Genomic DNA, 24550 nt, shown 5'->3' on the forward strand with positions numbered 1-24550 from the left:
GACACCTAGTTGTGGGAAATGTGAGACAATGCATATTGTTTGAAGGCTCTAAGCTTACGGCCATTTGTTAATCAGCAATAGATAACTAACACATTACCTCTCTGTCTTGTATCTTTGAAGATCATTTTTAATGGCATTCTGCAGCTTCATTCCAACACGCCTAGATATGGATATAGTTTTATTTATCTTACTCAGAACACATTGCAACCTAAGTATTTTTATGTTTTATAGTCTGAAAAATTCTCAGCCATTGTATTTTCTTTATGCTCACTGTACCTCTTGATATTATATTTTTCTACCTATCTTTCTATAATTTATTTTGGGTACATTCTTTAAATCTATTCTCCAGTTCTCTAAATCTCTCTTCAGCTGTGCTAATAAAGAATCCACTAATGTTTTAATATTCAAATGATTTTAGGTTTTATTTCAAGAAATTTATTATGTGCTTTTCTAAGTGTGTCTTATCTCTTTATTAGTGGGTCATTTTCTTGTATTTTATTTTGTACTTTTATATATTATATGCATAATTATTTTGTATTTGTATAATGTCAATGATTTTTTTCGGCTATACTATTACTCAGAATGGTTTCTGCCCATGCATTATTTTTAATTGTGTACTTTGAACTCATGTTACATGATGTCTACTTGGGAGAATTGTAATATTCTAAGTGTGACCTGACTGATTTGTCTTGGTGTCTGCTAGGTTGCTCAGGCCTTCTTTTACACGAATACTCAGCGTGGCATCTTCTGAATCATGTACTTTTCTGAATAAAGGGAGGACTAAGATTAGAACTACTCTAGAAAAATGTTTACTTCTTAGAGTCTGAGTTAGGATCTATAAGCTTTCTTTATTCTCTCTTTATGTTGGCCCTATTTTTTCATTCTATGCATCAAGGATTCTGTCTATCAGGATTTCACTTCTGTCTCCCCATTTCATATGAGCCTAATATTTATCTCCTATCATTTTGATGTCATTTACACTCCTCTTGGTTAATGAGATGTGCATATGCTCTTCAGCCAAAGCCTTGACTTAAGTACTCTGATCGCTGATCACTGATTGTAGTTCTCTTTCAAATTTTGGTTCTTGGGGATTTTTAAGCTGTGTTCTTTCCTCACATGTACATTTTGAAGTATGTTTACTATATTCCTTCAGAATTTCACAATTCTTTTTAGAATAAAGTTGATTTTTTTTTTTTTTTTTTTTTTTGCTTATTGCCTATTTTCCTATGTGGTTGGAAACACATTTTAGAAATATCTGAAAGGTTATCTAGATTAAGGTATTAACCAGTGTTTGAATTCTCCTATTTCTAGTAATAATAAAAGTAATGTGTGCCAGTTTGTAAAGTGCTTTCATGAATGATTTAACTTACCCTTATGAAAATTTCACTGATTTAAAAAATACACTTGTAATATATTCAGAAGAAAAATTAGGCTCTGAGAAATAAAATGACTTGTCTATATGTTCGCATGCCAAGAAAGCAATTGTAAAGTCAGAATGCATATCAGGGCTTTTGGATTTTTATTTCATTCCTCATAGCGCATTTATTCCCACCTCATAGTATTTCCTTCCATAGATTTGGTACTAAATGCTTACTCCACTTATTCTGAGTCACTAATAATAATTAACTGTTTTTATAAATATGTTGTTCCATGGGAATGATAATTAATTTGCCATTAAATTATTATTGGTAATTTTTTTTTTAGTGAGTCTGGTGCTTCTTCAGGTATTGGTTTTATAACTTGAGTCCATAACACATCAGCACTTTAGTACCTTAAGCCCCTGAATATTTTTATTTTTTAATAGTTCCTAATATAAAAATTACATAATTTCTTTTTGTCTGTTCCAGTCATTTGTCTCTAGATAAACTTCAGTTAATCTAATATCACTCAAAACACAGTGTCATCAAAACTGAATATGATTTCCTAGGTATAATGAAGAGTGAGGTGTAGATTTGACTGACATTTCTACAATCTGAATTCCTTAGTTGCCATGTGGTAGGACACTTTTAGAAAATTATATTTATAGCTCTTTGTTTTCCTTTTCTCTATGTTTGGTGTATATGACTATTTTTTTCCTATTGCGTTGAAACTAGCTCATACTTCAAAGTTCACCAGTACGTTTCATGTTTTATTTGAGTTAAACACATTTATTTGAGCTTAATTGAAACATTTTAATGTTTTTGGTAGATAATAGCCAAGAAAAGCTTTCAATGGATTTCATGCAGAACTTATGATGCAAAGTTGTAACTTAATCTGTAACTTGTTTATGTTGGCATACATTAAAATTGTCTTCTGACACAATTCTTACTATGAGTATGAGCAAAGATGGATGGTTGGGCTCAGATATGTATTTGTGGGATGTATGGGTTGAGATAATCAACAAGCAGTTTGATGTATAATTCTGGAGTTTGGGAAAGATACGTGGACTAGACTCAGAGTAGAACTTCTTAGTATACAGGAATTGTATTAGTTTCCTGTTTCTGTTGTAACAAATTACCATACACATAGTGGCTTAAAGCAGTATGAATTTACTATTTGGGGATCAGAAGTTATTAAGTTTTACTGGGCTAAGATCCAGGTGTTGGCAGGCCTAAATTTCTTCTGAAGGGTCTGGAGGAGAATCCATTTTCCTTAATTTTTCCAGCTTCCAGATCAGTGGTTCTCAACCTTCCTAATGCTGCAGCCCTTTAATACGGTTCCTGTGGGTCATGACCCACAGGTTGAGAACCACTGTTCTAGAGGGTGGCTATATTTCTCAGCTTACAGTGTCCTATTCTTTCTTCCATGCCAGAAGCATAGCATCTGTTTTTCCATCCAATCTCTGATTCCCTCTCTCTGACCACCCTACCTTCCATACGGCCCTTGTGATTACACTGAGTTTACCCAAATAATCCAGGATAACCTCCCTATTTCAAGATCTTTCATTCAATCAATCTTAAAAGTCCCTTTTACTATGTAAGGTTACATATTAATATGTTTGCTAAATCAGAATATGGATTTTGTCATGTGTAGGGTACAGAAAATTGATACTGTGAGACTATAGCATCACACAAAAAGAGTATGTACGCTAATAAGAGGAACATAGGATGATTTGGGGAACAGTGACATGTAATGAACAGTAGAAGAACAAACGAGCCCTTAATAGAATATCATGACAATGAATAATAAGGAAGGTTGGAAGGAACAGTGACATGGAGGTATATAACTGAGGCCAAAAGAAAAGAGATTTTCAAGAAGTTAAATTGTCATGAGTGTTGAGTTCTTCAACGGTGTTAAGGAAGAGGAGGAGTGACTATTTTCTGACATATCTGGTCATTAAAAGGTTCCCAAAATTTCATGAAGAAAAGACTTTATATGTTCAATACTCTGCTATAGAATGGTAAAGTCATGGACAGCATATCTTCAAAGAATTTCATTTAAAAATTAAAAGTTTAGAAAGTGCTGACGTTTCCAGACTTATTACTTAGCAACTTGAACATCTGAACTCTATAGCACTGCTGATTGCCTGAAGCAGCATATTATAAAGGTTTGACTTTGGTGTCACAGGCACTCTTGTTCAAAGGTAGCTCCATCTCATACAAGCTTTGTGGCCTGGGGCAAAAATACTTAAACTTTCTAAACATTTACTCAGTTTTCTCCCCTGTAAATTAGGATAATATTTAATTTGCATAGTATTTGGTAGTATTTGGATGAGAAGAATAGACAATTTCTCATACACAGTAACTTCAATAAGCTATACCTGATCATTACTATCACCATGTAAGTACTTTCTAAAAACATATGTAAAGCACTACAAACAGCAGCTACTGTATTACAATTTTTGAGGTTTTCCTGGACTTCAAATAAGAGGTGGAGTCCACAAAATATGTGCATGCCTGAATAGGCTTCAATTCAGGCTGATACTTTGTCTTGGAATTAATACGTTCTCTTTCGAAATAGCACATCAACTGAGATATTTTTGTTTTCTTTCATCAAGGATGTGAATTACTTTTAGGATTCAGACTGACAGGTCTCAGAGTTGGTTTGCTAAATTAATGTTCAAGTCCCTGATTTGCACCTACACCCTGTCCCTCTTAACCTTCTCCTGGCCGTGACAAATCAGTATGGAATCCATATTTGGAGCTTCATTCCTCACTGCTTCCCTCAAGGAGAGATAGTCTGGCCACAGTGGGAGAATTCCTAAATGTGCCATTTTCTTTCATTCCATGGGCCTTTCTTTCCCCTATCAGAAACACTTATCACATCTGCCTGCCTTTCTGTGTGGCCAACATATATCAGCTTGAATAATTCTCCCTCCGTGTTTTCTGTTTTTTTTTTTTTTAATTTTTTTTTGGCCTTTCTGGTGGTTAATATGTATTAATATGTCTCCATGATGTTTATAATTTCTTTCCAGTCAGAGACTAGCTTTTTCAGCAAAGCATCTCTCCCCAAACTTGGCAGAGGGAGAAATTACATGGTGATAACTTAGTAGTAGTCTCTTTTCTGGTATTTCTTGTTTGAGAAATGCTTATTAAAATAATAACTTTTCCTATTAATGAAAAAAGTTAATAAGAGGGCAACAGGAGGTAAGAACTGCTCTTGTTCAGCTGTAGAATCAATCAGTGTGGTAACCCAGAGGGTTAATTTATCAGTGTGATATTCAAAATGGTTGATATACACAAATACCTTTTGCAAAGGCCTAAATAGATGTTGTTTCACTCTGTTTCCTCCAAGACTTCAGCAGCATCGAGGAAAGCAAAAGTGAAATTCGTTTAATGTTCTATTTAAATCTTTCAGGTATTTTTATTTGCTCTCATTCAATAAAGGCATGTCAGGCCCTAGATTAGATGATAGTTCTGAGTTTCCTGAAGCAGATTAGCACCAGATTCAAAGGACTGGCTGAATTACTGGACTTAGAATTAGCAATAACATTCAATTCTTCCCTTTCTCTTACACCTCTGGATTGTAAAGCTCCTTAGAAAAGGAGTTCTCACATTTTGAGTTTTTTGTTTGTTTGTTTGCATCTGAAGGAGTTGAAACTAAGATCTGGCCAAAGTCCTAGTCTTAAAAATATTGTGTCCAGAAAATGTGCAAACACACATTTTTTGAGTAGAGACCAGAGAGATTTGCAAGGGAAATGTTCTCTGGCCTTATTTAAAAAGAATTTTTATGAGATGCTTTGCTCACTTATGGGATGCAGAATATTTTTTGTTCAGCAAAATACTTCGGTTTGTCAGTTTCAGATGACCCAGAAGGCATTTGCTCACAGAAATTAGCAGAAACAAAGTCAGGTGATTATTTAGCGCCTATGATCATTGAGGTCAACAAAGTGTGGTGTAATTAATGGCCTTCCACAGTTTGCATCTGAGCACATTTGTACAAAGACAACACAAGGGAGCAATTATTGCATTTCAGATATAAGGCTAAAGGCAGGAACAGGCAAAGGAGATCAGTAGCGTCTGAAGAGACTAGAACATTTGATAAATATGATACAGTAAAATGATTCTAAATTATTTAGAATATAGTTAAATAGAAAAATTAAGGGGCTGTGCATTCATTGGGTATTAGCTATTGTATAAGAAGATTGATGGATTTATTTATTTATTTATTTATTGGAGACAGAGTTTCGCTTTGTCACCCTTGGTAGAGCGTTGTGGCATCATAGCTCACAGCCACATCAAACTCTTGGGCATAGCTCACAGCCACCTCAAACTCTTGGGCACAAGAGATTTTCTTGCCTCAGCCTCCCATGTAGCTGGGACTACAGGTGCTGTCAAAGCCCCTGGCTATTTTTAGAGACAAGGTCTTGTTTTGTCTCAGGATGGTCTAGAACTGGTGAACTCAGGCAATCCACCTGCCTCGGCCTCCCAGAGTGCTAGCATTACAGGCATGAAACCACCGTGCCCGGCCTCGTTTGATGAATTTAAAAGCAGAGATCCAGGTTAGCAATAGGAAAGAAACAGGAAAAAAAAGTTCTATAAGTATCTTGCAGAAACAAGTCCAAAATCTAGAGTGTTACTATGCTACTCCAACTAGCTTTATAAATTAATCTCCAACTTCTTATCTCCAGGCCCTTTATTCTCCAGCCAAAACAGGACAATTTGCCTGTGCCTCTCTACCACCTCACATCCCTGAAAGCTTCAAATGCTGCCCTTGGAGAGTCGGTAAATGTTTCTCAACAGTTTTTAAATCTCTTTCAATTGGCCGTCCTTGTGGAGGTGGACAAGACAGTGGCACTATGGATCTAACACCACATAACAAGATTTGGACTATAGACATAGACTTCCCTGCCCTCAATATGACAGTCAGAATCGAAGCAATGCATGGGTTAGTTCACTAAGAAGAGAATATAATAGGACAGGAGGAAAACCCAGCAGGACTATCTGTGTACCTTTCAGGGGAAAGAGAAATTAAGACAGAGAAAGAGCAGTCAGGAAGAAAGAGGACACAGGGAGCAAGTTGAAACAAGTGGGTGATCGTTACTGTCAATTGCAATCGAAAAATCAAGGAAGATTGGGACTGAGGAAAGTCCTGCTGGACTGGAAAAATTGGAAATGAAATTTTTATATCAGAGGCTTGTTACTGTGTGGGGATAGATCAGATTGGCACAGAGAGGAAAGGGAATGAGAAGGGGACATTAGAGGCCGTTGGGTAGAGACGACTATTTTGAGAATTTCATTATTTGAAGAAAGAAGACAGTTGGGAGAGTAGCTTGAGGGTTGATCTGGGATTCAAAAACCTACATCTTTGATAAAATTTCTCAATAACACATTCATCATAAAAGGTTTTCCTTTCAAAGTCCTCCTAAAGGCTATGACTATCCTATACCTGGTTGGGTGCTGGAGAAGATACTGAAATTTGAGCCAACAGACTGAATCTCAGCACCTTCCTTATTTTTCATCTGAAAATGGAAATATCAATTATTGTTTTATAAAGGTATATAGGGAAAATTCCAGGAAATGTATCAGTTTTAAATTGTAGAGCCATGTAACATGTGGTATAACAATTGTAATCAGCTATGTTAGTTTTATTAAAAAGTCTAATACAAAAAGATTTACGTATATTTATATTTCAAGACATTTTAATTACAAGTAATTTTATAAGTAACAATTTGAAATTAAAGAATGTGATCATTTCCAGAGTATGCACACCATATGCCAGGCTCACAGCCACAGACATTTAAAGATATTCTCTTTCTTAACATTCTTTAGGGAATGAGGAGGTAAGTATGGTTTTGTTTATTTTATAGATAGAGAAAAAAAAATCTCTTCAAATTCATTTACTTGGTGAAAGCGAAGTCAGGATTCAGGATGCAAAGCTGCATTAAAGTTGTATCTACACTGCTCAATCAACCATCAAAACTTTGTCTCTCAAATTTTCTTGTATTACACATATATACAGAAAACCTAATAAAAAAGTAGTTTTATTTGGCTGAATACATTAGTTAAAATAATTGCTCATGTAATTATGAACTGAGTTCAGAGTTGAGGAAGAAATGCTCAAGATATGAAAACATGCTGAGGGACTTTATCTAACAAATGCAATCAGTGTAACTTAATTCTTTGTACACTCAATGAATCCCAAACAATAAAAAAAAAAACCACACACACACTATCATTTAAAAAAAAATACTTAAAAAAAAGTTATTAAAACATTCCTGGGGGTTTTCTGGGTACAATTCCCTTTGGATTTCATGTGATGTGTGCAGAAATAAGCATCAGAAGTCCTAAATGAAAAGAATTTTATAAATCTTACTGTAAACTTATTTTAAGAACTAAATCCCAACTGTTTATCCTTAAACATTTCATCTTTATCCCTTGCTCTCCAAGGTGGCTGTAGTGAGTGTCTAATGGGGTCGTAGTCCTGAATCAAATACATTCAGTTATCTGTGGGTCATTACGAACGTTTTGAGACTAATTGTGTTATGGTCCATTGTCTCACTTCCATGAACACAGTCGACGCCCATCTGATTCACCATGCAACTTACTCAGCTTATTGGTGTTGCTTGGAAGACTTCAATTATTTCTGTTTGCGTGGAATTTTTTGATTTTTGTGTATCTCAAAACGTCCATAATTACCCACATATAGAGGGGTGTAATTAGTATGCATACAATCATGTATTTGAAGCACCAGGTGAAGACAATTTATCACATTTTCACAATTATATAGCAGGTAAAATTCTAATTTTACCAGGAACATAGAAGATAGAAAACAAGGATAGAAAGTTCATTCAGATGAATGGGAGAAAAAACAATTTAATCCCATTTAAAACTCATTATTTACTTTAGGTAGGAAATGTGGTACAGTATATTGGTTAAGATCTCAGTTTAAATCTAGTTTCTTAAATTTATTAGCAATGTAATCTGGGGCAGGATATTTAATTCCTCTATGTCTTGGTTTCCTCATCTATAAAGTAAGATTTTATGACTTCTATTATTAATAAACATAAGAGTTATGATAATGTCTAGTTCATAGAAAATCCCATACATATTATCTATTTTTAGTATTTTTTTCAGAATTATTCTGAAAGTTGCTCTCTTGAATTTTTTATGAATAAACAAAGTCAATACCATCAACCAGAAAAACTAGACTTTCAGTTTCATTTGTTACTAAAATAAGGCTCTTTGAAGTAAATATAAATTTAAGAAAAGAATTGTAGATCTCATTTTAAGTAGAAGAGTTCTTTCGTTGCAATCTACTCGTTTATTATTTCGTTCACATTTATTCAATATTTATTACCTATTACGTGCCTATTGCCTGTAGAGATGAGATGACAGCCATCAATTTCTTTTTTACTTTTGTGTATGTCACTCCTCATGTACAGAGCTGGAGGCTATTTCCCTTCCCTTGAATCCAACCTAACTTGCATTCACAAATAAAATGTAGCAGAGGAGATGACATACCAGATTCCTCCCGGCTTTTTAGATAACTGCCAGTGTCAGCTTCTTCTTTCTTGGCAGCCAGCTTCCATGTAAGATGTTTAGTCAACTATAATGAGCCCCCAAGTACTGTGAGGACACCAACTCAAACATGTGGAGAAGCCACAGCAGAAGAGAGAGGTGCTCATCCAGCCCCTGGTGGCCCTTACCTCCCCAAACAGGGTCATGCACCAGCAGTTCTCATTCATGGTGGAGTTCCACCCTGATCAGGTGCCCTGTGTGGCAGAACAGCCCTACTAAGTAAACCAAGCTCAAACTGAACATTTGTGAGAAATAATAAATTATTGTTTTAAACCCCCTAAGTGTAAGGGCAGTTCGTTAAACAGCACTGGGTAACCAAAACAGTGTACTTCTTACCTAGGACTGTTAGGATGTGAGTAGAACCCCTATAACACTGCTATAAAGACTGGATTGCAGCTAAGATGTGAAATGAGATGAAATCTATGGAAAACAAGTGTAGTATATTAGTGTTCATGTCTTCGTCTCATGAAGGCAGACTAAGGCAGACAAACTCAAGTTTGTCAAGATATGCAGATATGAATAATCTGCATACATCAGATGCCAATTTACTAGTGTCTCATGTCAAGTGAACCAGTGCCCCAGTCAGCACATTCATCCTCTGTTCCACAAGCTACATGAATGGCCAATTTATCATCAAAATATTGCATGTGGGCATGGGATCTAACAGGAAGACTTAGCCCTATGGTCTTAATGGCAGGAATAACAAACCTAGAATTAGTTTTAGTCACCTAAATTGCATAAGCAAGCTATGGAGGGGTGGGTACACTTATCAGCTCTTCTGAAAACCCTCTCTGGAGGGTTGCTGGAAATACATCAACAAATTCAAGCCATATGATCACTCCCTCGAAAGAGTCATGCTTTCCACTCCCTTTAATGAAAATAGTCTTCATCCAGAGTGTACAACAACCGATTATGATTGGATGGGTTTTGCCATTTGTAAGATTGAATTAGATAAATGAACCTAAACATGTTCTCTTAAAACCAAAAACACTCAGATAACATTGGAGGTCTCTAAAATTTCTCAACCTCTGATTTCTGGCTACTACTAGTGGAATACTTCCAGATTTTTTACTAAGCACATTTGCACCCTAACTTTGTTATCATTTAGTATGTTATATTGGCTGCAGATTTTATTATAGAAACTCTAATGAAGATTCCTAAGCTGCTTTTTTGCCTATTTATGATTAGATTGCCTGAAATGGTATGGCCTTCCTGCCAGAACTAAGCTGGTAATCTATTTCTCACACCACTTTATTATTTTTTTCTGTGGATGACTTTTTCTCAAACATAGCCATAGTCCTAAGTTCTAGTCTTATTACTTCTCTTTCTATACATTCATCTTCTGAAATTGCGTCCATTACAGTTACTTCTCTGTAAATAATGTCTATGTAGGAGAATTTCAGATCTGTCTGTTCATCCCAAATCACACTTACAAATCCAGTCCTGCCAGATGACTTTAAGGGAGGTTTCACCTACACCTTAATTAACATGCCAAGTGGGAAATTTCCATGGTTCCCCAGACATCCCCATAAACTAGACTTTCCTTGACTTATTTATTTTCCATTTAATAGGAAATCTTTAAAAGAAAAAACAAAAAGAACATTCTTGACCTGAAAACAAATTTACTTTTATTCTTTTTATCTATCAACGTGAAAATTATAACCCCACTCTTCTAGATATAGATAGTAATGTTGTCTCAGATCTATCTCATTTCCATCTTCACCACCAGTATCCTATTCAGAGATGATGTCCTTCTCTTCTAGAACTGCTACAATCGACCTTTAACTTTTCTCTCTGCCTCTTATCTTTTCAAACTCCAAATGATTCCCTGGAAGCAGCGAAGCTGCTCTTGGTAGCTGCTCTTTAATTATTCACTGCCTAAAATCCACCAGGGCTCTTCCTAGTTTAGCAAATGAAATCAACGATTTTCTGTTTGACTTTCCAGAATCTCCACAAATGCTTCATCTCATTATTCCTGTATGTATACCCTATATTTTGAATAAATTGAAACCCGGTGATGTTTAGTAAATAAATACATTACTTTTTGTTGTTGTTGCTTTGTTTATACCTACAAACTCCTTGTCTACACCTTCCTACTTTAAAACAATTATATCTTCCTTTGAGGCCTGCTGCCAATATAGCTTCTGTCATAAAACTTTTAGAATCCTCCTTTTTCCTTTAAGTGTTTCTATCAATTTATCTATATTTCTTACAAGACAACGTGTAACTCCAATCATTTACACACCAGACTATCTGACCTTTTCCACCAGGCTCTAGGATCTTTGAGGAAAGTAGCTGTGGGTTAATCAATTTCATCATCTTAATGACTTGCCCAATGCCTGGCACATTGTCGAAGCTTCATAATGTTTGTTAGCTTGGAATAAACCAGAGTTAAGTAGCCCACAATGGGATTAAATCCATGACCTTAGTCTCATTATCATTGATGCCTAGCCACAGGAAAATATGAAAAGTGGCAAATATGCTTGTTATATCTAAGCTTTAATTAAAGTTATTTAAATCTCGAGACACGTTCCAGTTTAGCGACCCTGAAGAAGAATAGAAAATGTCCTCTATTCATTAACTGAGCAGGGATCAATGCCAGTTCCTTTAGGAATTTCCATATCAAAATAGTCAATATTGGCCCAGACAAACTGATAACATAGACTAATGTCTAGAGATTGAGACATGTAGAGCCATGAAGCTTTGTGAAGCTGAATCTATTTGGAAAACCAGCAATGTTGTTCCTTCTTAAGTTCTTAGACTTGTTTTAAGGATCAGGAAGAATTTAGAGCAAGAGAGAGAGAGAAGAAAGAATAAAATCACTATTCTAAAAACCAGATCTTCTCTTCCCTTTCAGTGTGTGCGCATTTCCTATTATTCACTTGCCGTACTTTATAATCTGTTTGCAGCTTATTGTTCATAACTTGTTCATATGTACATCTCTGCCACAGCACTTCTATTTCTTCATACCTGTAATAACCTTCAATTCCATCTAGGACAACCCAGGTGAGGGGCTGGCAACTTTTTAACCCAGGTCTGTATAGTAAATATTGTACTCTTTGGGACCCAAGAACCCATATCTGGGTTTTATCCCAACAACTTGACTCTAACATTGCCATGGTAAAGCACCTTCATGGACAGGCACACTGTGTTCATGAACTGCACAAAACACGCAGCAGGCTGGATTTGACCCATAGGCTGCCATTCGATGGAGGTATTTATGGGCTCCAAACCTTTTTCCATTCAAGAATAATTCCGTAGTTTGCTTTACTTCACTTGCATTGCTAATTAATTTTTTTTTATTGATTTGGCAGAAGTATAAACTTCTTTGATATTAAAACTGAAAGAGATAAGGGAGAAGGATTGGAGACAAAAAGATGAAGAAAATGAGATATTTTGTCCAAGGCATTATGGCAAGAGAATTTGAATAGCGGTGAAGGGGGAAGTGTGTGCTGAATTGAAATATCCCTCCAGTTCTTTCTTTGGGAGGCAGGAAGAGTTGGTTCAAGTTTAGGTGCTTCCTAAAGCAATGAAACTTTCTTAGGGACAAAATAACCACTGGCAAGAGAGCCAATTCAGTGCCCTGAGAATCTCCCACATTAAGAGAAAAGTATATACCATGGGAGCACAAAGAAGGACATCAGCTGAGGAAGAAACCATGACATGTAACTTTTCATCTTTGCAAACTTGCTACTGTGCTGCAGCTTGGCACTCCAGGGCACTGAGAAGGGGAGAAAAGCAACTCAAGAGGCAGATTGCAGGACTGTTTTGAACTTCAAGCACACTAAGCTAAAGATTCCTAGGTCAGGATTCCTGGTGGAGGTGATTAACTTTCCAATAGCTCTCCCAAAGGAGACAAGGCAAAACAAGGCAGATACACAGCTATATGTCATACCACTATGTTTAGTCAGCAGTACCAAAAGTTCTCTGACAAATTTTTTTATTGAGCAATAATAATAATAATGCAAAAAAAGTAACATTCACATTGTCAAATAAGAGTATGTCTATTATAGAATGCTTTGATTCTGAGGTTCAGTATGGAGTTATCAGTTAACTTCTCATTTTTTCCCAAAGTCTCAAAAAGTAGACAAATAATATTTATAAACAAAAATAAAAGATAATTTTAAAAAACAGATCATGCCAAATCTTATAGATAATAGAAAAAGAAGAAATACTTTAAAATCATTCTACTTCATCTGGATACACCTTATATTAAAATTGGAAAAAAAATTATTATAAAGGGAAATTACAAACATATTTCACTTATAAATGAGGATGTACTATCCTAAACAACATATTAACAAGTTGAATTAAAAATTGATGTTTAAATAATGTACTTTGGTAAAAATTGAATCCAATTTATGTAAGAATTAGTCACTCTTTTCTTTTTTTCTTTTCCTTTCCCTCACCCCCTCCCTCCTTCTTTGTCTGCTCTCCCCTTCCCCCATGCCCCACCGTGTCATTAGTTGTCATTAATTGTCCTAATATCAAAGTTGAATACACAGGATTCATACTTCTCCATTCCTGTGATGCTTCACTAAGAACAATGTGTTCTACCTCCATTCAGGTTAGTATAAATGCTGCAAAATCTCCATTTGTTAATGGCTGAATAGTATTCCATGGTATACATATACGACAGCTTGCCAGTCCATTCCTGGGTTGAAGGTCATTTAGGCTGCTCCCACATTTTAGCAATAGTAAATTGAGCTATGTTAAACAGTCTAGTACAAGTGTTTTTATAATAAAAGGTTTTTTTTTTTTTGCTTCTGGATAGATGCCCAGTAATGGGATTGCAAGATCAAACGGGAGGTCTAGGTTGAGTTCTTTTAAATTTTTCCATAATTCCTTCCAAAAAGGTTGTATTAGTTTGCAGTCCTACCAGCAGTGTAAAAGTGTTCCTTTCTCTCCACATCTGCACCAGCATCTGCAGTTTTGAGATTTTGTGATGTGGGCCATTCTCACTGGGGTTAAATGGTATCTCAGGGGGGTTTTAACTTGCATTTCTCTAATAATTAGGGATGATGAGCATTTTTTTCAGGTGTTTGCTAGCCATTTGTCTGTCTACTTTGGAGAAGATTCTGTTCATTTCTCTTGCCCATTGATATATGAGATTGTTTTTTTTTCTTGTGGATTAAGTTCAGTATAGATCCTAGTTATTAAGCTTTTGTCTGATTCAAAATATGCAAATATCCTTTCCCATTGTGTAGGTTGTCTATTTGCTTTGGTTGTTGTCTCCTTAGTTGTACAGAAGCTTTTCAGTTTAATTAAATCCCATTTGTTTATTATTGCTGTTGTTGCTATTGCCACTGAAGTCTTCTTCATAAAGTCTTTCCCCAGGCTGATATCTTCCAGTGTTTTTCCTATGCTTTTGTTAAGGATTTTTACAGTTTCATGCCTTAAATTTAAGTCCTTTATCTTGAACTAATTTTTGTGAGTGGAGAAAGGTGTGGGTCCAGTTTCAGTCTTTTACATGTGGATATCCAATTCTCTCAGCACCATTTATTGAATGGGAGTCCTTCCCCTAGAGGACGTTCTTATTTGGTTTATGGAAAATTAGGTGGTTGTAAGATGTTAGTTTCATCTCCTGGTTTTCTATTTGATTCCAAGTGTCTATGTCTCTATTTTTGTGTCAGTACCATGCTGTCTTGACCACTATGGCCTTGTAGTATAGCCTAAAATCTGGTATGGTGATGCTCCCAGCTTTGTTTTTATTACTAAGAACTGCCTTAGCTATACAGGGTTTTTCTGGTTCCATACAAAATGCAGAATCATTTTTTCCAAGTCTTGAAAATAGGATGTTGGTATTTTAATAGGGATGGCATTGAATCCGTAGATTGCTCTGGGAAGTATAGACATTTTAACAATGTTGATTCTTCCCAGCCATGAGCATGGTATGTTCTACCATTTGTTACTGTCCTCTGCTATTTCTTTTCTTAGGGTTTCATAATTTTCTTTATAGCAGTCCTTCACCTCTTTTGTCCGATATATTCCTAAGTATTTAATTTTCTTTGGGGCTATGGTGAAGGGAATTGTGTCCTTAATTGACCTCTCATCTTGGCTGTTGTTGGTGTATACAAAGACAACTGACTTGTGGACATTGATTTTATATCCTGAGACATTACTGTATTTTTTGATGACTTCCATGAGTCTTGTGGTTGAAGCTACTACTCAGCCGCCATCTTGCTCCTGGATCTCTGACAAATTTTGATATTTAATTTGCTGTTAATGACACTTAACAGTTATTTAAGATTTAGTAATTTCTTCATTACAAATCCCCCCAACTATGGCATAAACTCTTCCTAATTTCTTTCATTTACATATATGTTTATTCCTATTTATTTTTAATCCCTCCCAGTGGCCAGATGCAGTGGCTCATGCTTATAATCCTGGCACCCTAGGAGGCAGAGGTGGGAGGATTGCTTGAGCTCAGGAGTTCCAGACCAGCCTGAGCAAGAGGAAGACCCCATCTCTACTACAAAAAAAAAAAAAGAAAGAAAGAAAGAAAGACCCAAAAAACTAGCCAGGTGTGGTGGCACAGGCACACATTTGTAGTCTCAGCTACTCTGGAGACTGATGCAAGAGAATCTCTTGAGCCCAAGAGTTTGAGGTTGCTGTGAGCTATGATGATGCTATGGAGCTTTACCCAGGGCAATGGAGTGAGACTCCGTCTCAAAACAAACAAACAAAAAATAAATACATAAATAAATGAATAAAAATAAAATAGAATCCCTCCCAGGTGGAATGAACTAGCTAATATTAGGCTTTGCCACTAACTAATTTGACTTACAACTATGGATTATTCTGTTAGGATGCTAATGTTATAAATTAAACCATCTCATGAAGCTTTAAATTCTAGTTGTTCAGATTTCTTCTGGTCCTTGTTTACCTTTGTTGTTATAAGAATGCATATCGCTTCAAGTTCTGTGTATTGCCTATCCCATTTTGTTCCATTCTTTCCAAAAGAACTTTCTTCTAAGATCCCAATAACTAGCACAGGTTTTCTTCTAAACTTAATAATTTATTTTCTGTATGCATTCCTCTCCCATTATGCCAGATTCCTCTACTAATTGGTATTTACCATTCATGGCATAAATCATCAATTAGTTATCCCATCCATTTTTCTTTCTTCCAGGGCATAGAGCATGGTTGTATTTCTCATCCCCTCTTATTGTTTAACTTGGCCATATGACTGAGGACATTGAAATTTGGTGAAAAAGATGTAGATCCTTTTCAAAAATGGCCTATATAAACCTCCTAGACTACTCTTAGTCTTTGCTGCCCACTGACAAAAACTAAAGGACTAAGATGCTTTGAAAGATGGTAGGATCATGAAATAAATGAAACAGGTCCTCTCTGTCACCAGGTGGAAGGGTTACCTACTGACCATGCTCATTGGGTTGTTAGCAAGAATTTTTTATTATGGCAAACCACATAGATTTCTGGCGGTTTATCTGTTACAGCAGCCAATATTACCCTCATTTATGTACCACATAACCCTATTACCATTCTGTTCCATGATGCTTTCTAAGATTTCAATTTCCTTCCTCTCTAATCCTCTTCATAGTTAAAACCGCTTGACCCCCAGTAAGAGAGATTTTGAAATGCAAATCAGTACAGTATTACAGTCACTTTTATTCCACATAATTTTAACAACAAACCTGAAATGCAATTGTTGTTTATTCTTATTCTATAGATGAAGAAAAGGAGGTTCAAAGAATTAAGTGGCTTTTCAAAATCACACAGCTAATTTTTGAAAGGCCAGTGGTCACATACAATTTGCTCTGGTGCCAAAGCTCAGGCTTTTTGCACTGCCACCTTTCCCATCATGTCCCAGGAAATTCTAAAGAGCCTATAATGCTATCACAACTGTGTCTCTTTCTCAACCTACAATGAATGCTAAGCTGCTTTGGAGCCATTTATGCCCTGCAAAGTCAGGAAAGCATTTAAGGATTAAAGAGTAATTGGAGGGCCAAAAAAAAAAAATTTTCCTAAACTTTATTAATAATTCTCTTTGGCGAACAGCCAAGGAGTCTGGTTATACTGCACTTGCCCAGATTCTACCGCTGCATCTAGGCCAGTGAGAGCATTGAGAAACCCCAAATGCAGAAATTAGGTCAAAACATAATTGATTTAGGACAGGTGAGGTGGCTCACACCTGTAATCCTAGCATTCTGGGAGGCCGAGGTGGGGAGATCGCCTGAGCTCAGGAGTTCAAGACCAGCCTGAGCAAGAGCGAGGCCCTAGCTCTAAAAATAGGTGGATATTGTGGTGGGTTCCTATAGTCCCACCTACTTGGGAGGCTGAGGCAAGAGAAGCTCTTGAGCCCAAGAGTTTGCGGTTGCTGTGAGCTATGATGCCATAGCACTCTGCTGAGGGTGATAAAGTGAGACTCTGTCTCAAAGAAAAAAAAAAAGAAAACTTGATTTAAAATAAGTTTGCTAAATATTCTTCTGGAATGTGAGAACTTCATAAATCATGAGTTCTAATGCAGTGAGGTGACACTTGCCACTGTGATTTATGTTATCTTTATATTTATTTGTACAACACTTCTATCTCTAGCTGGCACCTTTCTTGTGTACTCCAGGACAGCTCTCACCTTTCAAAATCTTGTGATGCTCAGAGAGCAAGCTGTTGTTAACTCCTTTACAGGGAAAGAGAGGTTTAAATCACCCAATCTTAACCAAACACATTTGTGAAGCCTGTTGACAAATGAATAGTTCTAGGATTTGAGCATTTATCGAATTTCTATGTGCCAATTATAAACCTCATAAACATGATTTTATATTTTAACCTTTATTTAAATATTTATAAATTCCTCTATACCAGGTACTATTCTTTGTGCATGCTGCTAGGCAACTAGATGGACAGTACTCTTGCTTTGAGGGTGCTTATAACAACACTTAGAAAAAATTGTAGTTGTCATTCTGCTACAGATGAAGACTGAGGTTTATAGAGTTGCATAACTTGTACATGTCCAATACAAGCTCACATAGGTGAATTTGGACAAGCCAGGATTCAAACTTGTGTCTAACGGAAAGTCAGTGATGAGTCTCTTACCTAGGATGTGGCTAAGTGCAAAACATGGGTAATAAAATGGAAAATTTCCCAATTGCATGGAAATAATGTCATTAAGAGAACAGTACTTACACATTAAGAAATTGAAAATAACAATATAATTGGGGGGGGGGCAAGACCTGTAGTGGCCAAATAATAAGTGCTTTAGTAGTTTTGTGATAAAGTCTAGAAAAGGGCAGAATATGGTCAAGAGGGTTTCCACGGAGAATCCCACTTTTAGTTGGGTGTAATCTATCTACGTGGAGGTGAACAGAGCAATGACAGCTCAGGGAAGATAAACCAATCTGGTGGAAAGCACAGCAGAGGGGAGAGATTTGTGTTTGGATCATGAGAAAATAAGCACACAAAGAGTAGCTGGGTTATCAAACAGGTTCTTCGCTCGCCTGCCTGCCGCTCATCTCTTGCTGTATGGGCCAGTTCCTAATGGGGCTTGGGGACCCCAGCTCTAATAGAATAGAGGACTGTTTGAACGCTTATGAGGACTTGGCCCTGTCTCTGACCATGAGGCCTGTATGAAGGCATCCCCTCCATGGCAAAGTAGGAACTCTTCTCCTTCTCCATCAGTAGCCTGAGGCATTGCCTAGCTCTTCCTTTCCTCAAGGCCAGGGGCCCTCCAATATTTTTCTGAAAAGAACTGGGTCAATATTTTATTTTATGAGAGCCATCTGATCTCTGTTTCAGATATTCAACTCTGCCATTATAGACCCAACACAGCTACAGAGAATGCGTGAATTAAAGGCATGGCTGTGTTCCAAAAAATGTGTTTTTAACCAAACTAAGGAGTATGTACAATGCCAGACTATGTCTGTCAGTAGGCTGACCCCTGTTCTAGGCCAAGGGCAGGCTCTCCCCTTTTAGCTTACTTTATTTTTGATACCACAATCTTAGGACTAAGTCACAAAGAGCCTTTGATTGTGCCAAATGTGCAACAGGGCAGAGCAAAAGAAGTTTTTTTATTTACTCTTTACCTTTTAAAAAAAGATCTGGGAAATAAAACTTAGAATGTATATGAACCTTATTTTTCTCCTTTCTCCATTAGTAAGTAACTCGGGCTCCTGCTCCCAGGATTAAGGTCTGTAAGAAACATAACTAAAAAGCTGTCACTGGTGGTTAGGGACACCCCAGAGGGACTGTGTGTCACACTTGCAGGTTTGTCTCACAGTTGCCTTCCTGTTTGGCAGCAGGTGGAGTTTCAGGTTTCTCATCATTGTAAAAAGAACGTAATCCCCATCTTAAATTGGAAAAGGCTCCCAGGAATAAACTCAAATATGGTTCTGGCATTTCGTGAAAAGAGAAGCAGGTCTGAATGGAGAAAATAAAATTAATGACCTCTAGGGTCTCTCTTAAGAGTTAATGGCAGAGCAAAAAACCGCCCCTCCTCTCACCGAGGGACAGGCCCCATACAGGAATGGCAGCTGCTCAGGGACCCTGCCACGTGGCTTAATCCCTTCCCTTTCTCTCATGTATTTAATCACTTGTTCTGGGCTGGATTCTTGTTTTTAAATACATTTAAGTCTTTCCCAATTAATACAAATACAGGACGAATTAGGCTATCCAAAATAAACAGACCATGCAGGTCTTTCTCTTTCCCCTTTTCTCTCTCCTCGGCTGTCTATACTTATCTCATTCATGCCACTTACCCCTCAGCCCTTACAATCTGGTTTCCATCCTCATCTTTCCACTAAATATGCTCTTGTTAAAGTAACCAGTAACCTCTAGGTGGTTAAATCCAAGGAGCTTTCTCAGTTCACTTGATTCTGAATGATGTCTGATGTAGTTGGCCTCTACCTCTCACAACATTTGACTTCCTGATTTTCCATAACAAAACTCTTTCTTAATTCCCTTTCTCTCCTCTAGCTCCGGCCACTCACACTGGCATTCCGAGTGCTCTGTTTTCTCATTTCTACTAACCAAGTGTCAAAAGGTTCTTACTTCATGCTAAGCACTGAACAAATCTTGGAATATAACTTATATGAATAAACAAAAATCTCTAATGTTGATGTGTTAATGAAATGGTGTGTGGTGACCCCAGCCCCTCCTTCCTTCCTGCATTATAGTTCTTCAAAACAATAGTCTTGTTTTTAAAATCTGAGAATGTGGTATTTTTCTCATAAGAGCAAATAATGATATCTGCGGAGCCCAATGCAACCTTTACATCCACTTAGTCATTAACAGACTCTTTCTCCAGCTAAAGCTTCAATCTCACTCTGTTCATCTGCCCCTCTGATCTCTGACAGATCTGCTGAGGCTAGTTCCAAATCATGTGGCTCTTTCCGTCTTATCTTCACTTTATGGCACCTAATTGGCAATTGATGAATAATTTTAAACCAAAAGACTTTTATGATAGAAAAATCATACTAATAGCTCCAATGCATTTAAGCACACAGAGGACAAGTTCCATGAGAAAAAGAGTCTTTTGTTAAACCATTGATATTGGAGGTTTAGGGGCCCAAAACATGGGCTATAAGAGGGTGGTATGGTGGAAAGGCAGGCAAGTTCAGACGCACCAGCACAGAGAAACCTACAAATGCAGTGTTGCTTAAATTAACATATTAACTGCCATGTGAGTTATATTTAACTTATACCAGGTTTTGAGCCCTGGATCTTGTGAAACATTTATAACTCACATGTCTCTTGAGCTGTCTTGATGCAAAAAAAAAAAAAAAAATACTATGGCCACAAGGAAAAAACTTTCTTTTGGGGGGCGGCACCTGTGGCTCAAAGGAGTAGGATGCCGGCCCCATATGCCAGAGGTAGTGTGTTCAAACCCAGCCCTGGCCAAAAACTGCAAAAGAAAAAAAACAAAACAGAACAAAAAACAACTTTCTTTTTTCTAGTATGGCATTCAATTTAATTACAAAAAGAAAGGTCCAGATAAGGAGATGGAATTAGGCTATCCAATATTTATTCTCCATCATTTTTGCCCAAGACTCTTCTTAGATTATACCCTGAGAGTGATTGTTCAATCTTAACCTTAAAAATACTCATTACTTTCTCTAGGGGTACAGTTTTGGCCTTCATTTGAAGGTAATTGGTTGTCTGATAATTTCATGTCATTGAGTCTCAGCTGGGTTATTTCAAAATCATCTCATGGATCAAGAATTATGAAATAGAAATGACAAACAAGTAGACAGCCTCCGTGAGACCTTTAACAATGCTCCAAGCGGATGGTGGCATTTAACATGGATGGCAAATGCCAATTCTGAGGCACTTCCGTAGGACTTTTGTGATTCCCATTAGAGAAATAATGAAGCCTCCTTCTAATTTGCAAGTTTAAAATTGCAAATCCAACTCTAGGGAGAAAATTGGGTGAATCACAAGCAACTATTGCTTAAGTTTCACATGAGTAAATATATTGGCTGTGTTGGTATTATTCAAAACTCAGAGCCACAAAATACATTTTTGTATCATTTTATTTGTAGAAGAATGACACAATTATTTTCAGAATAATTAACTCCTCAGTTTAGTGACAATTATGTTCCATTATAATAATTAAAATCACACCCTGCTATTTGGATGAACTCAATAGAATAATGATTTCTTAGGGGAAGATTTAATCGGATCATTATTTTTTTTCTCCAGTATTAAAAATATCTGTAAATTATTTCAACTCATTGTACTACTGCTTAATTTTGAATTTGCTTGCTATCCTATGGGAAGAAATATCACAAGCAAGTTGGCAGTTTCAATGCACTCTTGAACTATGTGTGCATGATAATTGTTGCTAGGGGCATGCCACAGTGGCAAAGGCAGAACTGTGGGGTAGGCATCATAGCAAGGCCACAGATGGTGGGAGTACCTGAAAGCAGGTGGGCGGGAACAGGTAGTATTTCAGGGGAATCGTCCATTGAAAGAAGAGTGTTAGCAAATGAGTGGGAGAATGAGAGGAAGGGTCACTAGCTCTCATAGAGTTGAAGTTGGCAGAGCTAGAAAGGATATTAAGGCCTTAGCTAAATGGGCTGGTATTCAGGAGAGCTCTCATGCTTTAAGGAGGAACTGAAGTATAAGGCAGAAAACTAAGGGGGATGTGCTAGACCAGTAAAGCAGAAGTGGAGGAAGAGCTAAGCCCTTTTGAACAATGTGATGTTCTAGTTTACTGTGAAATGTAGCAGATGCTGGAATGACCACAGATTACCAAACCTACTTGGACACACAGCAGGTTGGTAGGTACTGCCATAGCTATATGCAGTGTCTTTGCTTGAATTCTTATTTACTAGATGCCAAAGGTAGAGAGCAAAAACACAGAGTCACTCAGGCAGGTGTTAAGGGCCTTAGAAGGAAAAGCTTAAACCTGGAGCTTCGATGAGGGATTGAGAAGAAATAAACCCCTTCCTGAGAGAGTGGTAGGCTGCTTTGAAGTGCACTCCTTCCTGAGAGAGTGGTAGGCTGCTCTGTGGGCATCTTTGTGTGCCCTCAGAGTGTGAATGATTTGGAACTGAGAGGTAGACTGTGAACCAGATAGTCTGGGTCCCCCAACTGAAAGCTGCACAGAGGCAGGAACTAAGAACTTAATAAGTCTGCTATATAGGAAGGGCTTCATACATTCATTGTATTGTTGAATACAAATGAATGAACTGATTAATAAAAGGATTTCTAATGAATTGCATCACTTGCAGAGTTCCCAGACCCTCTAGACATGGTGGCAGGGTCTGGAGTCATGGTCTATGACAGTGGTTCTCAACCTGGGGGTTGTGACCCCTTTGGGGGTCTAACAACCCTTTGACGGGGTCACCTAAATACATCCTGCATATCGGATATTTACATTATGATTCATAACAGTAGCAAAATTACAGTTATGAAGTAGCAATGAAAATAATTTTATGGTTGGGGGGTCACCACAACATGAGGAACTGTATTAAAGGGTCACGGCATTAGGAGCATTAGGAAGGTTGAGAACCACTGGTCTATGAGGTGGTCCTTCATGCTTATTACATCTTGATTCTGTGTCTAATACTTTCATTCAGTTATACCCTGTTTCCCCAAAAATAAGACAGTGTCTTATTTTAAGGTGTGCTCCCAAAGATGCACTAGGTCTTATTTTCAGGGGACATCTTATCTTTCCTGTGAGTAGGTCTCATTTTCGGAGGATGTCTTATTTTGGGGGAAACAGGGTAGTAGATGCATAACTCATGAAATCAAAGTTTCTATACCTCGCAGCAGCAGCAGCAGTAGAACATATTGAATCCTGAGAAAGCATAGTGTAGGAATAGAATGTGCAAATTAAAGAGGACTAGAATTTACCTGGGAATTGTGGTGAGACAGGAGTCATAGTAAAAATTACTAATTATATTAAAACAGAAAAGCCCCTGATAGGTTGGGCAGGCAGCTTTCTGGAGGCCACTAAGTTGCCTTGGATCAGATTCTTCTGCTCTGCCCACTTGATGCAACTGAACTCACCCTTTTTCTTTTTTTTTTTGTAGAGACAGAGTTTCACTTTATTGCCCTCAGGTAGAGTGCCGTGGCATCACACAGCTCACAGCAACCTCTAACTCCTGGGCTTATGCGATTCTCTTGCCTCAGCCTCCCGAGCAGCTGGGACTACAGGCGCCCGCCACAACGCCCGGCTATTTTTTTGTTGCAGTTTAGCCGGGGCTGGGTTTGAACCCGCCACCTTCGGCATATGGGGCCGGCACCCTACTCAATGAGCCACAAAAGGACTCGACAGTAACTTTTCCTGGGAAAGAAGTTCCTGATATTCTTATTCTGTATAACCTGCATAACCTGCTGGTGGGTCAGTGCTGGGATGAGATGCCCAAAGGTTTTTTTTGTTTGTTTTGAGTTTAACAGTATAGAGCCTCTGGTTGTCAGAAGAAAGCTGCATTCTGCAAAAATGATACTTTAAACAATGAGAACCAGAGTTTGCCAAGGTCAGTGAGGCCAAATCCTATTAGTATGGGGTCTAGGAAGGTCGTCTAAGGACACAGTGGCAAGTCCTCTGCTGGTTGCTTAGAATTATCACCACCTGTGTCCTACATTTCATTCCATCCCTAAAATCAAGCCAAGTATGTCAGCACACATTTTTAAGTCATTCACCCCACATCCTCTTTGTACTGAATTCCTTCAATTCCGCCCACCACACTGATCCTACTGTATCTGTGTCAGGACTTTTCTCTTGGTGACTTCTTGGCTTAACCCTGACTTTCGAGTCTTTGGCCTCATGTAGCACCACTAACACCCTGTACTCCCAAATAATTGTTTTGATCTTGTGAAACTTACATTCTAATTATATCTTTTCCATTACACAACACTTTGCAGAGTGACATCACACTGAACAGTAGCCTGAGGACGTGAAGCATGCCTTCTTCTCATCGTATCCCTCTTCCCGGCATAAGATTTGATATATACTGGTTGAATGAATAAATAAATAACAAGTACCCATCTTTTTCATATTTTGAGCTCTGAAAGTTTAAAAAGAAACTTATTTTTAAAGCTAGGATTATTTTTGAAAGGTTCCATGTCCACTCGGCATCATTTTTTTCTGACATTATGGACCTGTTTTCTATCCCTGAATATGTCCAAGTCTATGGGGAAACCAG

The sequence above is a fragment of the Nycticebus coucang genome, chromosome 4, assembly GCF_027406575.1.
Source record: "Nycticebus coucang isolate mNycCou1 chromosome 4, mNycCou1.pri, whole genome shotgun sequence".
Taxonomy (NCBI): domain Eukaryota; kingdom Metazoa; phylum Chordata; class Mammalia; order Primates; family Lorisidae; genus Nycticebus; species Nycticebus coucang.